At 44.0% G+C, this 27260-nt stretch overlaps 1 protein-coding gene across 1 annotated transcript in view; it reads left to right on the top strand.

Annotated features, from left to right (window-relative positions):
- Window positions 1-27260, top strand: part of RFTN1 (raftlin, lipid raft linker 1) — a 62132-nt gene that overhangs the window by 20278 nt on the left and 14594 nt on the right. The gene's annotated exons all lie outside the window — the stretch shown is intronic.

Here is a 27260-nt window from a genome sequence, read left to right as displayed (position 1 = left end):
TGACTCATGAGGCCACCAAATTGCTGTGGGCAGGGGAATTCCTCAAACCATGTTCTGCTGGGACTTTGGAGGAGCTAATTTACTTCTAAGATTCACTAGTGTGTACCTGAAGGGCATTTCTCTAACTATGGAAGCGTGACTTTTTAGCCTAGTCTCTTGTATACACAGCGTCTGGGATATAAGGGGGGAAGCTATTTGGACATAGAGAACTGAATTCTTGTTTTTGTGGGGGTTTTTTTGTTTTTTTTTTTTTTGAGATAGCGTCTTGCTCTGTCGCTCAGGCTGGAGTGCAGTGGCACGATCTTGGCTCACTGCAACCTCCGCCTCCTGGGTTCAAGCGATTCTCCTGCTTCAGCCTCCAGAGTAGCTGGGACTACAGGCATCTGCCACCAGGCCCAGCTAATTTTTGTATTTTTAGTAAAGACAGGGTCTCACCATGTTGGCCAGGCTGGTCTCAAACTCCTGACCTCAAGTGATCTGTCTGCCTTGGCCTTTGGAAGTGCTGGGATTACACCGTGAGCCACCGTGCCCAGCCATGGGCATAGAGAACTGATTTCTGAACACCATGGAAGAACATAGGATTGGCATTGCTGGGAGGGCCTCTGCCAAACAGGGCTCTCCAGGCCGAGGGAAGACAGGGGTAGATACCACTCTTTGTGAGGAGTGTGGGGCGCTGAGACCCACTAGACAGCCGGTGCTTGCCACACCCTTGTGCCTGCCAGAACTGCAAACTCGAGGCAGTCCCTTGCCTGGTTATTGAAGTGGAGATGGGATGGGGCGTGAGTCGGATGTCTCCCGGGACACTATTACTCAGCTTTGAAACTGCAGCAGTTCCCAGCATGCGTGAAGTGAGGAGCAAGGCTGTTGGGGGCATGCCTGTGTCTGAACAGGGATGAGAAATAACTGCTTGCAAGTGTGATAGTAATGGAGTACCTAAAGGAACTACAGTCGTCAGAAGCAGGAGTTGGAAAGTCACAGCATCCGGGGCTGGTTAGTGAAGGGGCCAGAAGTCCTGAGGGAAGTAAGGAACCAGGTGACCACCTGGTGTGAGATCAGCTCCACCAGTTACTCCTGTGTGACCCTGGGGTCCATGGTCTCTCCAGGATCCATGCTCCTAAGTAGAAATGGGATGCAGAGGAAGTAAGGCTCAGTCCAAGATGCCAAGCGAGTGTGGGCAGGTCCTGTCACCTCTCAGGACCCTGTCCTTCCTCAACTGTAGCTGGGCAGGTCACATGGTCCATCACGTGTGGTGGAGTGAAGGCTCCAGGTGGTGGTGAAATATGAAATGCCAAGAGTTGAGGATCTGAAGGACTGAGCAGCCGGCATTCAGTTTGCTCTGTAACATTTGGCTGTTAACAGTAGCGATGCATGGCTGCACCCAAAACATGTGCCTGAGCCGAGTGATTGGCAGACCATGGGGATGTGTGTAAAATTCCTGCTGTCTGTATATTAAAATGGCTGTTAAGGGAGGGCTCTGTGGTTCCTCAAAAAAGATGACTTGATGGCAGTGATCCAAAATCATCTATAAAATGGTTCTTAAAAATTAGTGTGACTGCAGGACCAGTAGCATCAGCATCACATGGGAAGTTGTTAGAAATGCAGATTCTTGGACCCCACTCCAGATCTGCTAAACCCTCTGGGGGTGGGGCCTGGCAGTCTGCATTTTAGCAAGCCCTGCAGGAGATTCTGGGGCTCACTCCATTTGAAGAACCAGGGTGGGTATAGATTGCCACTCCCATGTTGGAACTATACCCCACAAGGTGATGGATTTGAAAGGGGGGACCCTGGAATTGATAAGGCTGGGAAGGCTCCGCCCTCATGGATGGGATGAATGCCCTTAGAAGAGAGGCTGCAGACCACTGCCTCCCCTTTTGGGCCTTCCACCTTTGATCATGCAAGGACACCTACAGGGCACTATCTATGAGGAATGGGCCTTTGCCAGACATTGAACCTGTTGGTCAGTGTCAAGATGCCTGATCTTGGACTGCTAGCCTCCAGAAATGTGAGAAACAAGTTTCTATTGTTTATAAATTACCCAGCTTGTGGTATATTGTTATAGGAGTAGGAATGGACTGAGACAGAAATTGGTACCAAGAAGTGGGGCTGTTGCTATAACAAATACTTGAAAGTGTAGAAATGACTTTGGAACTGGGTAATGGGTAGATGCTAGAAGAGTTTGGACATGCAGGCTAGAAAAAGCCTAGATTGCTGTGAATGGAGTGTTAGGGTGATTCTGTTGAGGGCTCAGAAGAAGAGGAGAGCTGTAGAGAGGGCCTCAGACTTCTCAGAAATTATCTAAGTGTCATGATCAGAATGTTGGTAGAAATACGGACAGTAAAGGCCATTCTGATGAGGTCTCAGATGGAAATGAGGAACAAGGTATTGGAAACTGGAGGAAAGGCCATCCTTGTTATAAAGTGGCAAAGAACTTGGCTAAATTGTGTTCGTGTCCTAGCACTTTGTGGAAGGCAGAACCAAAGAGGGATGAACTAGGATATTTGGTGGAAGAAATCTCTAAGCAAAGTATTCAGGGTGCAGTGTAGCTGTTCTTGGCTGCTGATAGTAAAATTCAGGAAGAGAGAAACAAACTGAAAATGGAGTTTGTAATCAGAAGGGAAGCAGAACTTAAAGATTTGGAAAATTCTCAGCCTGGCTTTGTTGTCAAAAATGAAAAAGTGTATTCAGAAGAGAAAACCCAGGTTGGCCAAGCTACTGTTTGATAGGGAGATTGGTGCTGGTGGAAGGATGCCATATGCTATTCACCAAGAAAATGAAAGAAAGACCTGAAGGCATTTCTGAGATCATCAAGGCTGCTGCTCCCATCAGAGGCCTGGAATGCCAACGCCTGGGGGACAGAACTATGTCAAAGGAGGTGACTTGGGCATCCTCAATATCTTCAGGCTCACTGCCCAGTGCCGTCTCAAGTTTCTGCTCCACGTGGTCAGGCTAACACAGCCTTTGAGATTGACATCTCCTGAAAGCAGATGGAGGAGAGATCTTGTGGGAAGACTGTACTCCTTGGTTTATGGGTTTGTCTTCCTCTTTGCAGCTGGTGGAAACAACCTTCAGGAGTCAGCTCTTAGGTCACCTCCTGCAGGGTGAAAGACCCCTCCTCTGTGTTCCCATAACTCTCTGGGCATGACTCTATCACAGCTCCTGTTGTACTCTATCAATGTTATTTATTTGTCCACTTTCCTCCCTCCACTGTGAGTTTCTTGGTCTGGGAATATTCATCTTTGTTCTCCAAGGCACTCCAGTAAATGCTTGCTGATTGGGTTGAAGGCTTTTTGGTTCAGCCCAAGGCAGACTAGTGTTTCTCAAAATTGAGCTCGTATCAGAATCACCTGGAGAGCTTTTAAAAACACAGCTATCCAGGCTCTACCCCTAGTTCCTATTCAATGGGTGTCTTAGTCTGCTTGGGCTGCCTAACAAAATACCAGACTAGACAGATTAAACAACAGAAATTTCTTTACTCTCAGTTCTGGAGGCTGAAAAGTCCAAGATCAAGGTTCTGTCGGGGTTTGGTTTCTGGTGAGGACTCTCTTCCTGGCTTGCAGATGGCTTCCTTCTCACTGTATCCTCACATGGCTTTGCCTCTGAGCATGCACAGGTGGGAGGGGGCTACTCTGGTGTCTCTTCTTATAAGGACACTAATCCTGTTGGATCAGGGCCCCATACTTATGACTTCATTTAACCTTAATTACTTCTGTAGAGGCCCCATCTCCAAACACAGCCAAACTAGGGTTTGAAGCCTCAACATACACATTGTGGGAGGATATAAAACATTTAGTCTATAACAGTGGCTCTGAGATGGGGCCCAAGAATTTGCATTTCTAAGACATTTTCAGATGAGCTGATGCTGCTGGTGTGGGAACCCCACCTTGGGAATCCCTGTCTTAGGGGAACTAAGTATAGACAGCTCTGTAACCAGCACAGCCCAGCAATGTCCAGTCCAGGACAGGTTCACCCACAGCTCAGCTCTTTGAAGAGGCTCCGTCAGACCCTGACTTGGGCCTGCAGACAGCCCCACTCCTGCCTGCCCCTCTCTAAGGCTGAGGGTGTTTTTCAAACTCTCACGTCTTCTACCCTCTATCAATTACTTCTTTTCCCCACCGTTTTGGCCTCTAGGAAAGATTTTTCCTTTTTAAGCCCTCAGCAGGTCCCTTTTGGCTTCTGGTTAACTGCTTTTCTGGTAACCACAGTCCCCCCAGGCAGGCCTATAATCTCTAGGGCTCTGACCGCAAAATGTCCCTGACCAGTTCTTTCTCATGTCTCACAGTGGGGCCTGGTCTGTCCCTTTCCTGCTTCGTTACTCCTCCTGTGCTGATTCCTCAGCTCTGTGTAGATGTGCTATTCCAATTCCACCTTGTCTCGCTGGCTTCCCTCTCTCTTCACGCGCATGCACACACGCGCACACGAAAATGTAGTGTGCGGACAGTGCAACATGTTGGCAAGAGAGCGGAGATTCCAGAGTCTGGCCTGAGTGTGCATCCTGCTTCTCTGATTCCCAGCTGAGTGATGGACTATGTGAAAAGCAAACCACCCCTGCTTTGTTTTTCTATTTTCAGTTGTATAAATGGGGATACTGGTAACGACCTCTCAAAGTTGATGAGAATTAAAAGAGAAAACATATTAAAAAGTTGTGAATGTAGAACGTGGCACATAGTAAGCCCTCACGACATACTGCTTTCTCGGTCAGTCACCTGGTATCATCATGAGACAGATCCTTCCCCCATTGCCTTCGTCTTATGCTAAAAGCACAGACGAGGTTGGGCTAGGGGACCTGTAGAGTCAAATGCAAACAATTGCATTTTGCTCAGTTGGAAACCTACAGCCTAAAATTAAAGGCAGTTGTAAGATAAATGTCTATCCATAGGGCATTTATAACAGGTATTTTGTTTACTTTCTTTGAGTTTACAGTCTAGTGTGTGAGCAGAAAGGGTAATTCTTGGAAAGGAAAGGAAAAAACTACATAAGATGAATAGGTAAAGAGCAAGATACAGAGACAGAGACCCTCTTCTTCCCTCTGAATCTGTGTATCTTTGAGCCTGACAGCCCATCAGAGCTTATAGGCACCACCAGGTGCTACCTGAGCCATAGAGCCTTTTCCATGTTTATCCCTCTCCCTGGAATATGTTCTAGAACATCAGTGCTTATCATGAAATTTGGTGCCAGAATGGAACATAAGACAGTAGAAGAAGCACTTATAGCTGATGCAACTGGTATGGTGGCGGGTGGGTTAATTGAAAAAGTCAAAGAGACCCAAAGAAAATCAGATTCCTATCTTACACATTTTATTTGAATGTAAAGTATGTAAACACATGTCCATTTGCCAGTCTTTCTGAGTTGAGTGTCTGGTGAAGTAGAGTTCTGCCTTATCTTTCTCATATAAACCACACCCAAAGTGTGCTAACTACAATGTCCAGTATCAGTTTCTTTAAAGTATCAATGGAATCTGACTGCAGAATCCTTCTATGTTTTCATGATTTCTTTCTAGTCTTTCTAGTCCCCTTGCCCAACACACATCTAATTCAGCCACAGTTGTTACTTTTTAGTGATTGTTCTTTGTTGAGTCTCTTCAAGGAATTCAACTTAGTTTTTTGAGAAACAACTTGTTTTTGCACTTATAGTTTATATGCTTTTAAATCATTTAAGACATGTAATTAGGATAATGGTTCTAACTTATATAAACACATACAGCTTACCCCTGACATGCTCAGTTGGTGAGGTCAGAAGGGCATGAGCATCCTAGAAAGCAGCTGCTGCCTGCGAAGACTTGACTTCTCTCAGGGTGGACTGGACTTCCGCGAGTACAGTTGCAGGGAGAATGGCTTAGGGCATCATTACAGCCTCTACAACTCCACAGACTTTGTCATGAGGCTCTGGAGTCAGCTCTTCTCCACTTTCTGCCTGCATATTTAATCTTTTGTTAACTCCCATTTTATCTCATACTACTCGCTTCTGCCCATTTCGCCAGGCTGTCAAGACATTTCTGATCATGGTTATATCATCCTTCATTCTGGGGATCTTCCAGCCTTGGCTTCCCTGAAGGCTTCATATGTATAGTGGCTCCTGGCTGGTCTCAATGGCAAACAGACTGGATCAAGGACACAGTCCTTGGCACGCTATAGGAATCTCTCCACCAGTGCCTGACACTAACCCAAACCATTCTGCAGTGGATTCAGGTGGCACTGTTGTTCCACCTTCCGTTCCTCTCTTGTATTTACATGAAAGGCTTGATGAGATGCTTTTCTGTAACTGAAACCTACTCTGGCCTATAACCCTGTCTCATAATCCTGTGTAACAACACATTAGGTCTCACTTGTTCTTCATGAAGTTCTGCAGGTTTCTGGGGCTCAAGCTTTTGTTTTCAAAGGCTCCCAACCATCTCTTTAAGAATCCACTCTAGGATTTGCCAGGGAGTAACATCAATTCTATGGTTTCTAGAATTCACAAGGGAGCCAATATTTGTTCTTTTTAAACCATCTGGTTTTTTTCTTTTATTGCCACAGTTTCTCCAAGATAATTATTTTGGTTCTGAGATCATAGTCTTTAGTGCCAAAGACAGCAGTTCTCTGCCTTTTTCCTGTGATAGGGATGCTTTTCCTGCAAATAATCACTCCCATGAAAGGCCCAGGAATCAACACCCAAACCCCTCCCAGGCTGCATCTCCATTCTTTCCCACCGCAAAGCAAATCATAGCACAGGTGAGTGCTATGGAGGTCAGAATAGCCTCAGATCTATTTTAGCAGCTCTTTCAGTACTTTGACTTTTATCAAATTCTTGTGTGCCACTCACCTTGACAGTTACACACCTGTTTACAGAATAGTATGTATGGATGACTGCCTTTTCCTTAAAAAAAAAAAAAAAAAAGTGGGCCGGGCGCGGTGGCTCAAGCCTGTAATCCCAGCACTTTGGGAGGCCGAGACGGGCAGATCACGAGGTCAGGAGATGGAGACCATCCTGGCTAATACGGTGAAACCCCGTCTCTACTAAAAAATACAAAAAACTAGCCGGGCGAGGTGGCGGGCGCCTGTAGTCCCAGCTACTCGGGAGGCTGAGGCAGGAGAATGGCGTAAACCCGGGAGGCGGAGCTTGCAGTGAGCGGAGATCACGCCACTGCACTCCAGCCTGGGCGACAGAGTGAGACTCCGTCTCAAAAAAAAAAAAAAAAAAAAAAAAAAACTGATTCATCTCAGCTTGAGCTCATTTAAAATTTTCAAGTTTGCTTCAGAGGGCAAACTGCTAACATCTGCTAACAATTTGAATGCCCACGCCCATCCATGACTCAGCAATTTCATACTTCACATCCATCTCTTCTAAAGAAACAAATGCATGTGTTCACAAGAATGCACAGACAAGGATATTATCTCAGCATTATTTATAATATCAAAAAAGGTAACAATATTCATGTCCATCAGTAGGGGAATGGTTAAACAAAAGATAATATATTCTTATTATAGATTAGGTCATTCTATATAAACTGACATGGAACAAATTGCAGGAAATGTTAAACAAGAAAACTAAGTTGCAGAATTATCCTGTGATGGTTAATTTTATGTCAACTTTGCTGGGCTATGGTACTCAGTTACTTGATCAAACACCAATCTAGATGTTGCTATAAAAGTATTTTTAGATGTGATTACCATTCAACTCAGTAGAAGAGTGAAGCACATTACCCTTCATAATGCGAGTGGACCTCATCCAATCAGCTGAAGGCCTTAAGAAAAAAGATTGAGATCCCAGAAGAAGGAATTCAGCCTCCAGACGCAAAACTGCAACATCGACTCCTGCTGGAATTTCCAGCCTGCTGGGCTACCCTGCAGACTTTGGATTTTACATCCTCCACAGTCATGTAAGCCAGTTCCTCAAAATGAATCTTTCTAGATACAAGATAGCCTACTGATTCTCTGTCTCAGGGGAATCCTGATGAACACAGATACAAATGCTGTGATGCCATTAATGGGGAGAAAACTTCACAAAGTCTCTTAGACTTCAGCCATATTTGTCTCCTTGTAGAAAAGAAAGTAAAATAGGAGTTGAATAATCCCATTTTTATTGTCTTGAACATACTCTTCTTGTGCAACTTCTTGCTTTCAGCATGATTTTAAACGGCGTGTGTGTATACGTGTGCACACACGCACATATGTAATTTGCATATCTCATCTCATTCTAAGCTGAGGTGTATGTGTGTATACCTCACGCCACGTACACACCTCAGCTCATTCCAGGCACATCATTCCTCCTCTTTTGGGTTTGCCTCATTTTTGTCACCATCCCTGGAGGCTCAGGTACCCCCTTCTGTCCTTGTAAATTCACACTCATCTATCTCCACAGCCACAGTGGTTTTCCTTAGTTGCCTCCAACTTTTATTTTAGGGTGACACGTCCACCTGGAGCCAGCGGGCCTGTGAGCGTTTCTTGCCATGGGGCCATATTAAACTTTCCCCTGAGCCTCTTCTTGTCTCTGGAGAGGGCCTCTAGTACTCTTCTGCTATTAGGAACTTCACAGAGAAAAGCTTAGTTTGTACAGTTTGTGTTGCCCAGGTAAGTCATTTCCCTTCCCATAATGATGGGGAAGAGATTACATTTAGAAATAGTGACCCCAAAAGGTCATGATCTGATTATTGAGTCCTGACTTCTGATCTGAAGCTGTGACCCTGTCGTCGGATACTGGAGCCTGGAATGGCTGTCTGTCCCTCTTTTATCTCTTTTAGTCATTATTTTCCCTCTGCCTCCTCCTTGGCAGCAGCCACTTGCTTGGGCGTTCTGAAATGTATGTGGATTGTGGCAGTGGCAGGACACAGAGATGATGGGCTATTGGACCAAAACTAGCCCTCCTGCTCCCCCGTGGGGCAGGTGGGCTAGACTTAATCCATGAAAGAGTACCTAAGAATGAAAACCATTTGAGATGGTGGAGATTAGAGGTTCCATAACAGAACTCTTAGGGAACTGGGAAACTCCATAGGCTCAAAGAGAATGACTGCTCTTTGATGCCCAGGAACAAGGATGCAAAGGGGCGTTTGCTGACGCCCCACACATCAAGGAGCCTCGGGAAGAAGATAGCCTACAAAGGAAGTAGGAAGGCATTCAAGGCTAATTGTGCCCTGCTGACCAGAAGTGCCCTGGGAGAGAGCAGAGACTGAGCAAGGCCTCCTGGACACAGTGGGCTCCAGCTGGGTATTGGCAGTCAAGTCAGGACTTGAATGGGCTAAGGGATTGAGTGTGGGGGCTTCCTGCTGTGGGAAGTGACAGGAGCAGAGGCCAGCTGGAAGAGAAGGCACATCTATTAATTTTTTTTATAATTAGAACACATAATGGATAATGTAGGTGAGCCCCCAGATGCCTTCAATAATGGATAATGTGGGTGATCTCCTAGATGCCTCTGATAATGGATAATGTTGGTGATCTAGATGCCTCAGCTCCCTTTTTACCATTGTGCTTTCACCTCAAGCAGGCAGCACTTGTGCCTCTTAGCAGAGCCCTGCCCCTGAGCTCTGGGAGCCTGCCCTGCTTTAAGCAACAAGAGCCACAAGTGCCCCTGAGGCCGTCCTCCTCAATGACAGAGGAGTGTGGGTGTATGAAAGCTCTGCTCCCTGGCCTCAAATGGGGACAACTCTGAGCATAACTCACCCCTCAGAGCTCCCCACAGGATCAGACCAAGCCACTGGTCACGGGATGTCCTTAAAACTGCGTCCTTCCTGGGCTGCTGCTACTTTGTTGTCCAACTTCCCCCACTCCCTCACTGGCAGCACATCCTTGATAAGTTACTTGCACATGAATACTTGTCTCTCAGCATCTGCTTCTAGGGAGCCTGGCCTAAGAGCATGTGTAAAAAAATTCCATTCAGGAATATTACATTGCAAATTGAGATAAAAGTTACTAGAAGTTTTATAATAATTTTAAACAAAATGCTTACAGTGCAAATGTGTATATAGTAAAGACTGAATCCTCCTCTCTCCTCTGACCCTCACTTCCCTAGTTCCCCTTTCACAAAGAAAGCTCCTTCCAGAGAGGAGGTGGTATACACACAGAGGTGGGTGTGCACGCAGAGGTGGGTGTGCCTCTGTATAACAGAGAGGCAGAGGGAGATTTTATACACATAGAGGTGAAGGCAGAGTAGAGAGTTGAAAATGCTTTGAAGATTAGAGTAATGAGGCCACAAGACAAGGAATGCCAGCAGCCACTAGTGCCGGAAAAAAACGACGATTCTCCCCCGGCCTCCAAAATGAGCAGGGGCCTGTTATAACCTTGATTTTTGACCCAGTGATCCTGATTTTGAACTTCTGACTTCCAGAACTGTGAGAAATTTCTACTGTTGTCATCCACCAATTTTGTGATCATTTATTATAGCCACCCTAGGAAATGGATATAACATGCATGGACGTCTCTCCAGGGTCGCCCTGTAGGGAGTCCTTGACAGTATGTTTGCATGTGAAGAGTCTGGAGAAGACTTTCTGGTTGAGGCAAGGGCCTGGACTTCTTGCAATGGGTTGAAAGGAGCCATAGTGGGATTTTCATCAGAGAGCTGTACATTGGGACAACTGGCCCTGGAGAAAGGGCCAGAAAGGGGGATAGAGCAACAGAAGCCCAGGGAAATAGAATAAGGGTGGTGGTCATGGGTATCAGTTGGGTTGCTTTCCACTGTTCATAGCAGGAAATCCGACTAAAAGTGGCTTAAGCCGTGCCGTAGGGGTGTTCATCTCATCTCACTGAGCAGGAAGTCTAGAGCAAGATGGGGAGGTTGCAGAGTCAGCTTTTTCAATGGCTTAACGATGCCACCAGGGATGCAGGTGCTGCCATCTTTCTGTACTCATCCTCAGTCTGTCTGCGGGCCTCTCCTCATGATCCTCACAAGGTGACTGTGGCAATTCTAGGTGTCTCATGCAAATGTGATGACAATGGTGAAGAATAGGGGCAGTTTTTTCCTGCCACATGTCCCTTTTTATTAGCAAGTAAAACCTTTCCCAGAAACCCCCAACAGAGATTTCCTCAGGTCTCATTGGCCAGGGTTGAGTCACAGACCCATGCCACTTGTCAAGAGTCATGGTTGTCCAGGCCTGGGGGATGTCAGTGAGGAAGGAGGCCTGGGCCATCGAGGGGCTGTTGGCTTTGGCAGCCAACAGAATGTGCCACTGAGGGGGACTAGCAAGGCAGGATGCTCCTAGAGGTATTTTCAAGACTGGACTTGTTGACGGTCTGGATAATGAGATGACAAAAGGAAGTGTTTGACCTTTAATCTTTATCTGCACTTTTTTCTTCCATAAACTTAATTGTCCTATTTTCTCAGACATCCATATTTCACTTCATATACAAAATTTAGTGATACAAGTAAGATATACCTTTTTAAAAATTTATCCAACAAATAAATATTGAGTTCCTACTGTGTGTCAGGCACTGTGACAGCATGATGAATGGATGAAATTCAGGCAGGAAGGATTGATTCCATTTAGTCAAGGGAAGGAGTGTAGTCATTAAAAATGAATGCCCACCCCCTGGCCTTTCCACATTCATCAATAATTCCTCTTCATTGTCAAGCTTCCTGAGGGGTGCTGGAAGACCTTAAATCACAGAAACCTTTTAAATCTGACGAGGGGAGAGGCAAGTATGCCATTCTGGTGAAGATCATGGGGCAAAGTGAATTTCGATTCTTGCTGCAGAGGAAGAAAGGATGAAACAAATGATCACATTTTCAAAATCCTGTGACAAATGTGGTTTAAAATGTTCAATGTACGCCACAGAACGACAAGAAAGAAGTGTATTAGGGTTCTCCAGTAAAAAAAGAACCAGTAGGAGATTATGCACACACACACAAAGACACAAAGAGATTTATTATAAGGTTTTGGCTCATGTGATTATGGAGACTGAGGAGTCCCACAGTCTGATGTCTGCAAGCTGGAGACCCAGGAAAGCCAGTGGTATAGTTCAAAGGCCTGAGAGCTGGCAGCTGATGGTGCGGATTCCAGTCCAGGTCCCCCAAGCCCTGAGAACCAGGAGCAACAAGGGCAGAAGATGGACATTCCTGTTCAAGCAGTCAGGCAGTGTTAATTCAGCCTTCCTCCACCCTTTTGTTCTGTTCAGGTCCTCAATGACTGGATGATGTTCACCCACATTGGGGAGGGCCATCTGGTCTACTCAGTTGGCCCATTCAAATGCTAATCTTTTCCAGAAACACCCTCACAACATGCCCAGAAATAATGTTTATGCATCCTGTGGCAAGTTAAGGGCTCAATGTGATAACAAGGGCTATATCTTTAGGTTTTCCCAATGTGTTTGAGATAAAAGGGTGGGATATAATTCTATCAGAGCTTTAAACACACACACACACACACACACACACACACACACACACCCTACTTATTATCTTACAGTTTCTGTGGGCCAGAAATCCAGGTGGGCTGAACTGGGTCCTCTGCTGCTTAGGGTCTCAAAAGGCTGAAATTGGATGTCAGCAGAGCTGTGTTCCTTATTAGAGGCTTTGGTGGGGAAGAATCCACTTCCAAGTTCATTTAGGTTGTTGGCCTTGTGGTTGCAGGTCTGAGGTCCTTGTTTTCTTGCAGCAGTTATCCAGGAGCTGTTCTTTGCTCCTAGGGGCTGCCCTCATTTCTTATGCTTTCCATGTGGCCCCCTAAAAGAGCTTTTCAGATGCATGAGAGCCACAGATGAAGAGAGGGCAAATGGTTTTCCACAGATAACTGAAGTATATTAAATCAGTGAGCATAAAAGGTTGGAGGGTGTTCTTGTAGTTATGTGTTCACTCATCACCACTCCTTGAAATATGTTCTCTCAAATTCGCCTGGCCAAGGCTTTTAATACAGCTAAATAAAAAGGAAGGGCCTATGGGTGGTGTATAACTGGTTGAGAGGCCACACTTGGCAATGATGTGCTTTCATTGGGAGGAGGTCTTTCTTCATGGGCTTTCTGATGCCATCCTGTGCCTTGTCCTGTTTCACATCTTTTTCAGGGGCTTGTGTAGGGATCTAGAAGGTGGTGGACCTGAAGAGACCTGATTCTGGGAGGCCACAGAATATCTTGGGTGGCCCTTGAGATCTGAAGAACATGGATGCTCTTGGGCTCCACAAAAGCATTCTAGTTGGGCAAAGGGGAAGGAGGCCAGGTCATGTCTGAGAGTGGGGAAGACTCTGGAGCACCCACCCATGCCAGTGTCAACCAGAGCTGCTTGTTCTGAATGTATCTGTTTTTACATGTTGTTTCTAAATCAGATTATAGTTGATGCTTAAAGGAAGCATCCTACTAAAAAAAAAAAAAAAGAAAGAAAGAAACAAAACAACCTTGAAAATTACTGATCTAATCCATTTCCCTTTTTGAGTAGGTTTTCCAGACTTCTTAAACCCCTCCAATCTCTTACCTCTTAGTATATGAATGTTGGACTAAAACCAGTCCAATAAATGTAATAGGAATACATTTAAGTATCAACAAATTGCATTTAAGCTCAAAAAAGTCAATAATATAGAATGGTGAATACCTGATTTGACAACAATTCCAAAGAAAAAGAATTCCAAAGAAAAAGGCCAAAAATGTCTCTACTGCTTCCCTCCCAGTGCTCTGGGTTGTGACCCAGTGAATATTTCCAGATCACATCCCGTGTTTCTTTGGGCTCACTCTCTGCTGAGACCCTGCTCCACCTCCAATCTTCACTTTTGAGGCAGTTGCTCGCCCTTTCCAGCCCAACCGTAATGCCGCCAGCTTTGTGGGGCCATCTATAAGACTATCAGCTGGCTTTGCTCTCCCTTCCTTTTTAAACAACCACATTTCACCTTACCTAGGAATTACTGAAGTTACCAAATTGCTATGCAAACTCCTTGAGTCAGGGACCAGCCAATCCTTATATTCATAGTTTCTGGATCCAAATTAGTTCCTTTTGTGTTGCAGTTTTGTTTTTTTTTTAACAAACATTGATTGAATAAATAATTGGATGACGTTAGCACTGCTTAGAAAAGATATCTTTGACCAAATTTATGAAAACACATGCATGAAGGACTTCTCCCTCTTCTTCAGTCTAGTTCTGGCTGACTTGGAGTCTTAGGTTCCACCATGACCACCATATTTGATGAGAAACATGAACAGACTCTAGGGTACAGGTGAGAGTGACAGTGACGGGGGAGACACCTGGAAATGGTGGGAAACAACTGGACATGTTTATCTTGGAGGAGGAAAAAACAAGGGCTATCAGGTAGCTAGCTGGCTTCCTCGTATCTTTGAAGGGCTGACTTGTGAGAAAGGAAGTAGACTGTTTTTGTTGGTTGTAAGGGAAAACACTAGGTCTAACTGGAGAGTGTTACGTGGAACTCTTCAGCAGAGGAAGTGGCTGGGGCCTAGGATTGTCAACTCCCAGATGCTGGTGTGACTCGGATATTCCATCACCACTAATTGGGAGTGATGTTTTAGGCAGGAAGGACTAGCGCGGTGGTTCCCAAACCTTGGTAGTCCTCAGAATCACCTGAGGACTTATTAAAAATTCACATTCTGGCTGGCCAGCTCATGCCTGTAATCCCAGCTCTTTGGGAGGCTGAAGTGGGAGGACTGTTGAAGCCCAGGAGTTCAAGACCAGCCTGGGCAACATAGTGAGACCTTGTCTCTCTACATTAAAAAAAAAAAAAAAAATTAGCTGGGCATGGTGGTGTGTGCCTGTATTCCCAGGTACTCAGAGGGGCTATAGTGGGAGGCTCACTTGAGCCTGGGAGGTTGAGGCTGCAGTGAGCTAAGATCATGCCATTACACTCCAGCCTGGGTGACAGAGCGAGAATTCTGTCTCAAAAAATAACAAAAAACACTTTGGGAGGCTGAGGCAGGCAGATCACGAGGTCAGGAGATCGAGACCATCCTGGCTAACATGGTGAAACCCCGTCTCTACTAAAAATACAAAAAATTGGCCCACCATGGTGGCGGGCGCCTGTAGTCCCAGCTACTCGGGAGGCTGAGGCAGGAGAATGGTGTAAACCTGGGAGGCGGAGCTTGCAGTAAGCCGAGATTGCGCCACTGCACTCCAGCCTGGGCAACAGAGCGAGACTCCATCTCAAAAAAAAATTTTTTTAAATAAATAAATAAATAAATACGCATTCCCAAGTCACTCTGCCTCCCTGGAGACTCAAAGTCAGAAGGTCTAGGGGGTGGGATTAGGGATCTGCATGTAAAAAAGTTCAGCCAGGCCCAGCAGCCACTGGACTAGAGGTCCACCCTGACCCCTTCCAACTTGAATAAGCTGAGCATGCATGTTGACACGCTGCTTTTAAATCAGTGGCCTCTTTAAACATCCTTTTGGGGTGAAGTGGCAAATTGGACTTGGCAAATTAGACTTAAGGATTGAGAACTAGTCTAGTGAGGGCAAGAGGCCTCTGCTTTCATTCTTATAACTTTTTTTATTTTTATAAAAGTGATCCATGGACACTTTCTCAAAATGTTAAACATAGTTACCATATGACCCAGCAATTCCACCCCTATATTTAAGAGAAGTGAAAACATATGTTCATATAAAGACCTGTGTACATTAATGTTGATGGAGCTTTACTTGTAATGTCCAAAAAAGTAGAAACAATTTAAATGTTCATCAAATGATGAATAAACTATGGTATATCCGTATAATGTAATATTATTTGGCAATAAAAAGGAGTAAAGATATATGCTACATATATGACCTTGAACATATGCGAAAGTGAAAGAAGCCAGTTGCAAAAGACCACATATTATATGAATCCATTTATATGAAATATCCAGATTAGGCAAGTGCATAGAGACAAAAAGTGGACTTGTGGTTGCCTAGGGGTGGGTGGGGGAAGAGGGGAGTGACTGCTAATAGGTACAGGGTATTGGTGTGGGGGGTGATGAAAGTGGTCTAAACTTAAGATTGTGGTGATGGTTGTACAACTCTGAATATATTATAAACCACTGAATTGTTGGCTTTAAATAGGTGAATTTTAAGATACTTCAATTATATATCAATAAAGATGTTGAAAAAAGTGACACGTGGTAATTAAAGATAATTTAGAAAATACAGGTAGAGAAAAGAAAGCAAAATAAACCCCAACTTTCAGCATCACTGGAAGATAGCTGCATAACATCTTAGGATAATCCTTCCTGTGTATATTCTGTCTATATTTGCATATTTTTTACAAAAATGATATCATACTCTTCATACTGTTATACATTTGGGTATGTAACTGTATCCTGAAAATATTCCTATTAGGCTTTTACTTCATTATTTTTAATGGCCATAGAGTACTTCAATCTATGAACAATTTTATTTTAATTTATTTAATTAGTTTTCCATTGGTGGGTTTTTGCTGACTTCAATTTTCTTGCTCTTATAAACCATTAATATTCTTTAGCAATATCACTGTAATTCATGTCAGTTTTGATTCAAGGTCCTTACTTTTTTTAGAAAAATAAACGTTCTATTTTAGAGTAGTTTTAGGTTCATAGCAAAACTGAACTGAAACCACAGAGTCCCCATACAGTATGTAGCCTTTCCAATTGGCTTCTTTCACTTATAATATGGATTTAAGTCTCCTCCATCTCTTCAGAGCTCATTTCTTTTTACTGCTGGATAATATTTCATTGTATGGTTCTACTGCAGTTTCTCTATCAGTTACTGAAGGGCATCTTGGTTGCTTCCAAGTTTTAGCAATTATGAATAAAGCTGCTGTAAACAGCCATGTGTAGGTTTCTGTGTGGACAAAAGTTTTCAGCTTATTTGGGTAAATAACAAGGAGTATGATTGCTGGATCATATTGTAGAATATGTCTAGTTTTGTAAGAAACTGCCAAACTGTCTTCTGTAGTGGCTGTACCATTTTGCGTCCGCACCACAGTGAATGCGAGTTGCTATTGTTCCACATCCTCGCCGGCACTAGGTATTGTCAGCGTTTTGGATCTTGGCCATTCTAATGTGGCATCTCATTGTCTTATTTGCATTTCCCTAAAGACATATGATGTTGAGCATCTTTTTGTATGCTTATTATTTGTTATCTGTGTATCTTCTTTGGTGAGGTATTTGTTCAGATCTTTTGCCCATTTTTAAATTGGGTTGTTTGTTTTCTTATTGTTTAGTCTATGAATTCTTTGTATATTTTGGATAAAAGTCCTTTATCAGATATGGCTTTTGCAGATATTTCTCTTAGTCTGTGACTTGTCTTCTCATTCTCCTGAGACCTCTACTTTTTGAAACCAGTGAATTTTTATCCCATGAAAACAAATTTTATCTTTGATTTTACCTTGAAAATTCTTGATGATGTTCAGAAGCAGGTTTGGACAAGAAGGTGAGGGGTAGGGAGTAGCACAAAAGCATTATTCTATTTAGAATCTATTTGGGCCACAGGATTCTGCAGAGTTACCTTCCTGTATAAAGACAAAGTCACTCTGAAAGAAGCAGATACACTCGTCTCCATTAAACGTTTGTTGGATGTTTTGTTTTTCAGTCTCCATCAGTTGGCTTTTGCTGTGTAACTAACCATTCCAAACTTAGTGGCTTCAAATAACCATGTATTAGCTCATGATTCTTTAGGTCATCTGATCAGTTCTTCAGCCATAGGGCAACCCTGCTGATCTCTGCTAGGCTCTCTCATATGTCGGCTGATGGCTGAATGATCTAGAGTGGCCTGACTCATATGTCTGGCAGTTGGCTAGAACACAGCCTGGTGTATCTCAACATTCAGTAAGCTAACCTGAACCTCTTCACAGGATGGCAGCCACAGGATTCCCAAGAGCAGCAAGTGGGCAAGTCCAAATGTGCCAGCTTATTTCATGCCGCAGTTTGCAACACATTTGTTAATGTACTATTGGCCAAAGAGAGTCACAAAACCAGCTCAGAGTCAAGAGATGGAGACACAGACACTACCTCCTGATAGGACCCTCTATAACACACGGCAGTGGAATAGAAACAGGGAAGAAACAAGTTTATGTGTGGCCAGGTAAATAATGGCCTTGTGCTTGATGGCCAGTACATGACTGTATCTAATTTTCATACGTGAATATACTTCTAACTTCCACATACAAAATGCCCATAAAATGGTAACACAGCATGCTGGCAAATTAATTCACATTTTTGGTGGCAAACTCGTGTCTCATTTTAGATATGATTTACAGCAATTCTGATAAGACTTTGAGGATACAAGACAATGGTGGCAGAACCTACCCCAAAAGTGCTAGCACAGGTGCATTTATTCACTCACTCAACAACTAATTATCAAACAAATATTTCCTTAAGTGCCTGGGATTCATCAGGAAGAAGATAAACTCCTTGCCTTTGTGGAATCTGTGTTCTAGTGCAGGGGCAGAAAAACAAGGAAGTGCCAATTCGTGATCAATATGCGGAAATGGTAGGACAGGGAACAGAGTGACGGGAGGGTTTTCTAGAGGACCCCAAATAGGGTTGTCCAGTCTCTCTGAGACCATTTTCATTTTCTTGACTTTGGTTTTTTCATCATTGGTTTGTCCCACGGTAGGTCTCAGTGCAGATGCTGATGGGGACCCGGCAGTGCATCTGTTATGGCTCTGGTGGATTTATCTCTGGTAGAGCAGGGAGCCAGACAGAGTGGGAGGTGGATTGCAGGACTTGTGGCATTGGACTAATGAACAGCCAGAGGTCTGATCTGTCCTGAAGGCAGGATATTCCAGCTGAAGGTTTCTGGCACCTCAGAAGCCCTATCAGAGATGGGTCCTCAGAGAGCATGCTGTGGGATTAGTGCGATGCAATTTGGTTTAAATAAGAGCAAAGCATAAGGAGGGAGGGCTGAGCAAGAATTGTGGTAGCCATAGCAACATGATACTGACAGTTGAGTCACCACAAAGAGAGTATTGGCCAACTGTGATTGCCCCAGCACGGCTTGAGAATGTGGCACTTTTGAAGTTACCAGGCAGAGAAAGTCGGGGAGAGAGAAATTCATCGTGTTGAGCTTTTCCCAGCATCCCATGTCTTACCAATCCCTTCCTTAGTGAGTCAAGGCTGTGACAGCCCAGCACATGGTGTGTTGTGTGGTTCTGTTCATTGTTAGCTAGGACCGTGAAATCACCTTTAATCTCCATTTCCCCCTCTCTTAAGGTTTTGAACCAACCTTTATTCAGAGACCTCTTCTGGGTTTGCATTTTATGATTATCAGTAAGCTGTTGGGAATCCACTGCTGATAGGTGGAGGGGACAAAGTTGACACTTTCGGGTTCTAGAATTCCTGCAGACTGGCTCTCTCCCCAGGTCCCCAACTCCAAAATAAACATCTTTTAATTATACACTTCGGAAAAGATTTTTTTTTTTTTTTCCCAATCCCCTTTCCTTTTTCTACGTAACAGGTAAGGTGAAAAATCAGAAGGGCTAAAGTTATGATGTAGGATCCCTCATTCACCTCTGATGGTCTAAAGAGAGTAATAAAGTGGCAAGTCCCATTTACTCCCAGAGAGCCTAGTTTTCTCTCTCATCAAAGCACTTGGCAAGTCTCTGGATGAAGAAAATGTTTCTTTTTTAATTGTTATCAAACAAAGCTGTTTCTAAGTTGGCCTGGGAGGACCCCCTCACCCTGAAGCAATCAATGTGTGTTTAAGATGTCAGCTTCTGGAGGACAGGAGCCCTGTGCTGTTGCGTACGTGGTCCTGATGAGCAGCTGACAGGATGTGACGGCTTTGTGTTGCTTAACCAGTCAGAACTGCAGTGCCTGTCCCTGCTATGGGTCAGCGTTGGCCCCAGCCGTCGCCCCTTAGCCTCCGCACGTCTGGTCTCATTACCTTCCCTGTGATTGGGAGCCCTGCATGGTTGCATGCCTTGCCTGGTTCTCATTCTGCTCATGCAGGTGTGTATGGGCAGACACCCCTGATGAAAAGGATGCATGCCATCTCCCGCCCTTCCATCCGGTAGCCCCTTTCTTCTTTCTGCCTTCCAAGTAACTGACATTAGAGAAACCACATGTACCAGGACCAGATCACCCAGCATGTCCCAGAATCCAGGAGAGTGTTATCTTGCACATGCAGGTTTGGTTTTCTTGCCAACTTGGCATTGTGCTTTAGGAGAAGCCAGGGCAACGTCTCAAGCTAGGACGATCTACCCAGTGTGGGTTTTTATCTCTCTCTTCCAGGGCGAGCTGGTGGCACTGCTGGGCCTCGCAGTAGGTTATCATAAACTAGACTTCAGGGCTCCAGAGTAATGCAAGGCCACAGTGTCTGGCCTGGAGAAAATAAGGGCTAGGTGTGCCAGCCTTGAGTGTGGTGACAAATTAGCAACACTCCCCTTCAGCAGTAACTATATCATTGTATTTCTCTCAAATCAAATGCGGTGACTTTCTTTTCTTTTTTTTGAGATGGAGTCTTGCTCTGTCACCAGGCTGGAGTGCAGTGGTGCGATCTGGGCTCACTGCAACCTCTGCCTTCTGGGTTCAAGCGATTCTCCTGCCTCAGCCTCCCAAGTAGCTAGGACTACAGGTGCCTGCCATCATGCCTGGCTAATTTTTGTATTTTTAGTAGAGACGAGGTTTCACCACGTTGGCCAGGATGGTCTCGATCTCCTGACCTCATGATCCGCCCACCTCTGCCTCCCAAAGTGCAGAGATTACAGGCGTGAGCCACTGACCCCAGCCACAAATCAAATGAGGTGACTTTCATGACAATTTTCCTCCTAGAGGTTGCCTGGTATGTGGTTCTTCTTAGAACAGTAAGAACCCAGTTAGCGTCTGCTGTGTAATAAAGCTCCCCAAAGCTTAGTGAGTTAAAATCATAACCCACCCGCACAGGTCAGCTGGGTGATTTTTCCTTCAACTTTTAGGAAATCGACTAATCTCAGCATGTGCCTGCAGGCGCTGATGGGTGGACCGCAGCTAGCAGCTCCAAGATGGCATCTCTCACGTCTGCTGCTTAGCAGGGTCACAGGTCTCTCCTTATCCAAAGGCTAGCCTGGGACTGTCCTCATGGCATAGGCAGGGTTCCTGGAGAGTGAGCAGAAACAGCAAGGCCCCTTGAGGCCTAGGTTCAGGATGACTGTAATGTCACATCTGCCATATCCTGTTTGTCACAGCAAGTTCCAAGACCAGCCAAGATTCGAGGGGTGACCAGAGGGACTCTCCCTCTTATGGGAGGAGCTGCCGAGTTGTGTTGATAGTGGCCTGGACACAGGGAGGTCATAATAGACACCATTCTTCCAAACAGTATGTTTCATGTAATAACAACAATTATTTTTATTTCATTGAGCTCCTAAAAGGCTACCAAGTTTGCTGCCTTTCTTACCTGGTAGAGAAAATCAGGCAAAGATGTGAATTCGCCAGCACTGGATAGGTCGAGTCTCGGAACTGAAGCTTTTTATGCATTACATGTATTTTTCTCTGCCCCCTTTTCTGCATCTAAGAACTAAGATTTTTCTTTAAGAAAAAAAAAAAATTATTCTCTTTGAACGTTATGAAAGCCTAAGTTATCTAAAATGAGAGGACTGCTCTCTTAGACTCTATTATGTTGTCCTAATTACATATCAGCAAAATGTTTTTCTGGGGCATTGTGTGTAAAACAAAGGAGAAAACAACATCTCTAGCTGGCCAGCGTGCCTGTGCCTCCCTCCCGTGGAGGCCTGGGAGGCTGAGGGTGGGGAAGGCCGGCTGTGCTGGCTGCAGAGGGCCTTGCTCTTTCTTCACAGAGCAGCAGGGCGCCCCTTCTCTTCTCCCTCCCTCCACCTCACCTCCATGGGCTCCACTGGATGGGAACCATGTGCTTCTTCTCCCCCCCCTAGACTGGGATCTCCTGGGGCAGAAGAGGCTTCCCAAGTGGCCAAGACAGAGTCAAGCTGACTGAATGTGAGATTCATGGATGAACAGTGGTACCAGGCATAGCCCTGCCCTTTAGCATCCTGAGGGCCATGTGTAGTTTTCTGCAATGCTGCATGCCGTGTTCCAGCATCTGCTTTCCACTTGCTAGGTAGAGGTGAAGTGACCCTTCTTTCTAGCTTGGCATTCCCCTCCGTCCTGCCTCTGGATCTCCACTTTCCACGGCTGTATGAGAGCAGGACCCCTACCCTCCTCGAGTGCCGCTGTGGCCAGCGTGTGCCGAGCAGGGGCCAGGCAGCCCTGAGAACGTGCCAGCATGCTCTGCCTCCTCTGCACTAGCAGCTGCCACCTGTCCTTGCCATCAGCTACTCCCCTCCTGCGGAGTACTGCCTGTGGCCTCCTGAGACCTCACCATCCATCCAGAGACAGTTTCCAGGCTTCTTGTGACTTGCCCTCTTGAGATATTTGATGGCGTGATCAAACTCCCTTCCTATTTTTTTTTTTTCCTTCAACTTTTAAGTTCCAGGGTGCAAGTGCAGGATATGCAGGCTTGTCTGTGTGCCATGGTGGGTTGCTGCTCAGATCAGGCCATCACCTAGGTATGAAGCCCAGCATCCACGAGCTATTCTTCCTGGTGCTCTCCCTCCTCCTGCACCTCCAACAGGTCCCAGTGTGTGTCGCCGCCACCATGTGTCCATGTGTTTTCACATGTCTGCATCGTTCAGCTCTCCCACTTACAAGTGAGAACATGTGGTGTTTGATTTTCTGTTCCTGCGTTAGTTTGCTGAGGATAACAGCTTCCAGCTCCATCCATGTCCCCACAAAGGACATGATTCGTTCCTTTTTATGGCTGCATAGTATTATGGACTGGATAAAGAAAACGTGGTACAAACTCCCTTCTTAAGCCTGTTTCCCATGCTGGATTGTCCAAGGGCTGATTCCTTCCCACTCAGCCCGTTTTCATTCACCTTCTGCTCACCACCTCACAAGGAAATCCAGCCCTCAGCCAGCCTCAACCCTCCAGGAGTTTTCACCTACCCTGAGTCTAGCAACACCTCCAAGTGTTTATCCCCATCCCAGCCCTTTCCTGGCCCTGAGCTATGGATTAGTTTCCTGTTGCTGCTGCAACAAATCACAGATTTAGTGACTTTCAAAACAACGCAAGTTTATGGTCTTATATTTGTTGAGTCAGAAGTCTGAAATGAGTATTAAGGGGCTAAAATCAAGGTGTTGACAGGGCCACATTCTTTGTGGAGACTTTTAGGAGAGAATCTGTTACCTATCACTGCCAGCTTCTGGCAGCTGCCCATGTGTCTTGGCTCGTGGCCCCTTCCCTGGCTCACTCCAGCCTCTGCTGCTGCCATCACCTCTCTTCCTCTGACTCTGGCCTTCCTGCCTGTCCTTATAAAGGCCCCTGTGATTACACTGGGCACACCTGGATAATCCTGGCTAAACTCTCCATCTCAATATCCTTAGCTTAATCACATCTGCCACATCCCTTTTACCATGTGAAGGGAACATTTTCACAGGCTCCAGGGATTAGGATGTAGACATCGTTGGGGCCGTTATTCTGTCTACCACAGCCTGTTTCATTTAGCTGCCGCCTGGACATTTCTATAGGTTCCTCAAACTCAGTGTGTCTAGAATAGAATTCATTCCCTTTCACTGTCCCTCCTCATCCTGTATGCCCTGGCTCAACAGCTGAGCAGCCATTGCCCAGTTCTCTGAGCTGTTGTCTGGGTGAAACATAATGTTAAATACAAATCCAGCACTGATGGGCACTTGAGTAGTTTCCAGTGTCCTGCTACTGCAGACAGCTCTCCAGTGAATAACTCTGTGCAGTTCTCATTTTTTAATATGTAGGATAAATTCCCAGAAGTGAGATTGTTGGGTCAAAGGGTAAATGTGTTTGTAATTTTGAAAGATACTGTCAAATTGTTCTCCAGGAGGGCTGAATCAATGAGCCCTTCCACTAGCAATGTACAAGAACGCATGCTTCCCCACAGCCTTGGCAACAAAGCGGGTTGCCTAACTTGTGGGTTTTTTACCAGTTCAATAGGTGAAAAAATAGTATCTCAGGATAGTTTTAATTTGCATTTCTCTCATGAGATTCTGCATTTCTCTCATGCGCTTAATGGATGTTTGAATTTTCTGTGATCTCTCTTCATATCTTTGGCCCTTTTAAATTTTGGACTATTGGATTTTTTCAATTTTTACAAGCCCTTTTTTTGTCTGTAATATGAGCTGCAAACATTTTTCCATTTTGTCATTTGTCTTTTATATCATATGAGTTTTTGTATAACCAAATTTGTCATTTTTAGTTTTTGGTTTCTGGATTCTAAGTTATTTAGAAAGGCCTTCCAGTGTTCCCTTTAAACATTAAAATAATAACATTTTATTAAATGAGGGGGATTGGACACAGGCATCTATTTCTTTTCTGAAAAATCCCCGTGAAATGAAACTAAAGGAATGACATAATTAGATAGATACAGGCAATTCTCATATTCTCAGATTCTGTATTTGCAAATTCATCTGCTTACTAAAATTTATTGTAACCCCAAAATCAATACAAATGGCATTTTGTGGCCATTTGCAAACATGTGCACAACAGCAAAAATTTTGAATTGCCTAATGTGCACATTTCTAGCTAAGGTCAAACAAGGTGATATTGTGCCTGGTTTCAATGTTCATACTAAAAGCAAGTGTCCTTTTTGTGGTAAACATAGTGCCACATTTTTCATGTTTTTGTGCTTTTTGTTGGTGATTTAGCTGTTAAAAATAGCCCCTATGCGTAGTTGAATGAAGTACTGTTGTCTAGTGTTCCTAAGTGCAGGAATGCTATGATGTGCTTTACAAAGCAAATACCAGTAGTAGGTAAAGTTTGTTCAGGCATGAGTTATAGTGCTGTTGGCTGCAAGTTCAATGTTCATGAATCAACACTATCTATTAAACAAGGTTATATATTGATCAGTTTGCAAAAATGTTGCGACCAGAGGCTTCCAAGACCCTAACCCTATATTTCTCTTATGAGCAATGGTTCAATGTTCACTAATGCACTGTTCACAATGACTTTCTAGAATATAGCTACTAATAATAATGAGGTTCAATTTTAGGTAGGTAGGTAGGTAGATAAATCGATGCCCACAAGAACAAAAATATTAGAAGAAGATAAAGTAGAAGATGAGTGATTTCAACAAATTTTTAGAAGATACAAAGTACATAGAGGAATCTAACTAATTTAACAAAATGGAGGAAGCTACAACCTGGACGAGAAGAGTGCCATTTGTCTCTTGCAGAACCCAAGAAAAGCTCTGGTTTTCAAAGCAGAAATCACCATGTGATGGGAGGTTGGGGGATGTGAACTGCAGAGCTGAAAACCAGGGCATTGGTTTAAAGTCCTAACATGATGTGGTAGGATCCCTAGTTCCCCATCTCTGTCACATGCAACCTAGGAACTGTAGAGATAAAGTAGGTATCAGAAGAAACCACTTAAAGAGATAAAATAAATGCATCCATGAAGCAAAAACAAGATGCTGTTAAAAAAAAAAGAAAGAAGGAAAGAAGCAATCAAAAGAGAAGAAAGAGCTTTTGGGTCTTAAAAATAGGGCAGCAGAAAATTTTAAAAATATAATATCTTGGAAGACAATCTCTCAGAAAGCAAAATGAAAAGAGGAAGAAAATTGTGGGGGAAGGAATAAAATTAAAACATCTATCACACATTTTGATTAATACCAGGTCCAGAAAAAAAGAAGACAGAAAATGGAGGGGAGAAAAGTTGTCAAAAGGGGGGAAAAACACTTTTCAGAACTGAAGGACAAGAGTCTTCAGATTGCAAGGCCATGAGGTGAACAATCCTTTGGGTAAAAAAGACCCACACCAAAGCACATTGTCATGAAATTCTGGAACTTCTAGGGGAGAAAAAAAATCCTAAAAACTTTCAAAGCAACACAACAGGTTACAGTTAGAGTATTAGTAATGAGAATAGATTATCTCAATAGCATTGCTGACATCTAGAAGCTACCAGAGATACTTTCAAAATTTTGACAGATAAATCAATTTCAGCGTACACTTCTGTACCTAAACTGTTATTTAAGACAAAGGCATTTTTAGAAATGCACAGATTCAGATGACTTCTAGGGCACTGTTGCCTAGAGAGTCACTAGAGGATGTGTTCCTGCAAAATGAGAAGGAAACCAAAAAAAGAGAACATACTAGCCATAGACACTAATTTAGGAAGAACCCGGGCATGGAAAGCAGCCAGACCAGATTGGAGCAAGGGTTCAGAAATGATGTCTCCAGTGGGGAAAAATGGAACTAATGTATTTAGGATCTTGGAATATTTATTGATGGGCATTAAATAGAGGTATTGCAACATGTGGGATGAATTAGTGATGGGTTCATGTACAACCAGGAAGATGAAAATAATTGAGGTAATAATTAACTCCAGGAAAAACAGAGGGTTATATAAAAAAGAAGGCATGGTCATAGTGCCTAATTTGACCCAGCATTGAGCAATATTTGCAAAACTGTGATAACACAAACACTGACTTTTGATTTATTTTAAATTACAAAAAAGCCATTTGAAGCACAGAGAAAAAGGAAATAAGAAATGTATATGGGAGCACTAAGCCTTTATTTCCCATGGTAGAAAATCAGGATACCTAAAATTGATAAGTAAAATAAGAGTAGTATCAGCACACCCTGCCAGTAATTTGTGGGCATTAATGTTTTGGTAGCAATTTTACAGAAGAGGCAGAGGTAGTTTTTGTAGAACTCTTCCTTACATACCCTAATTGGTGAAAGGCAAGGGCTCAATCCTGTGGAGGTCAGGAACAGAGGCAAACTGTCCCCAGTCACTGTTTTCAGGTATGGAGACCACCCCAGACGTGGTGTCAAGCACCTTTCAGACAAGGGAAATCAAATTCCCGTCTTCATTTACAATCATGTATAAAGAGCAACATATTTTCTTTCAAACTCCTTTTCTCCCAGATTGCTTCCCAGAAGAAACACAGGAGAAAAGAAGAGCAAACTGACATTCAGAATACAAACTTTCTCACTGGACCAATTTATGAATTCCTAATTATTTCCCTGCATGGAGGATCTTTAAAATGATCAAAAGACAAATGCATTTCTTAGTAAACTCTACATTCTGTTGTCCTGATTTTTGGAGGGTAAAGAAAGGTTGTGTAGGATGTCTATTTCTTTAGTTGATTTGCAATCACTGGAGAAATTATAGGGAACAAAGGAAAAAAGAGCCATAAATACAAATGAATTCCTTTTATACGAGTTGAAAAACCACAGGATAGTCTCCATTTTTTAACACTCCAGGTGTGATCGGAGATTACGTATCCACCACAGGAGAGTGGAGAGTTAATTAAAATTTTTGCTCCTACTCAGAGAAAGAAATGTCTTTTTGTTTGATAAGCAGGCTGGCTTTTGAGTGCTGTTGGTGCTTTCTTCTCTCCTCACTGGAGTGTCACAAAAAAGCAGATCAAAGAAAGCCCTCCATCCGGATAT

The sequence above is a fragment of the Trachypithecus francoisi genome, unplaced genomic scaffold, assembly GCF_009764315.1.
Source record: "Trachypithecus francoisi isolate TF-2019V2 unplaced genomic scaffold, Tfra_2.0 Lachesis_group0, whole genome shotgun sequence".
Taxonomy (NCBI): Eukaryota; Metazoa; Chordata; class Mammalia; order Primates; family Cercopithecidae; genus Trachypithecus; species Trachypithecus francoisi.
This window is presented reverse-complemented; position numbering and strand designations above follow the sequence as displayed.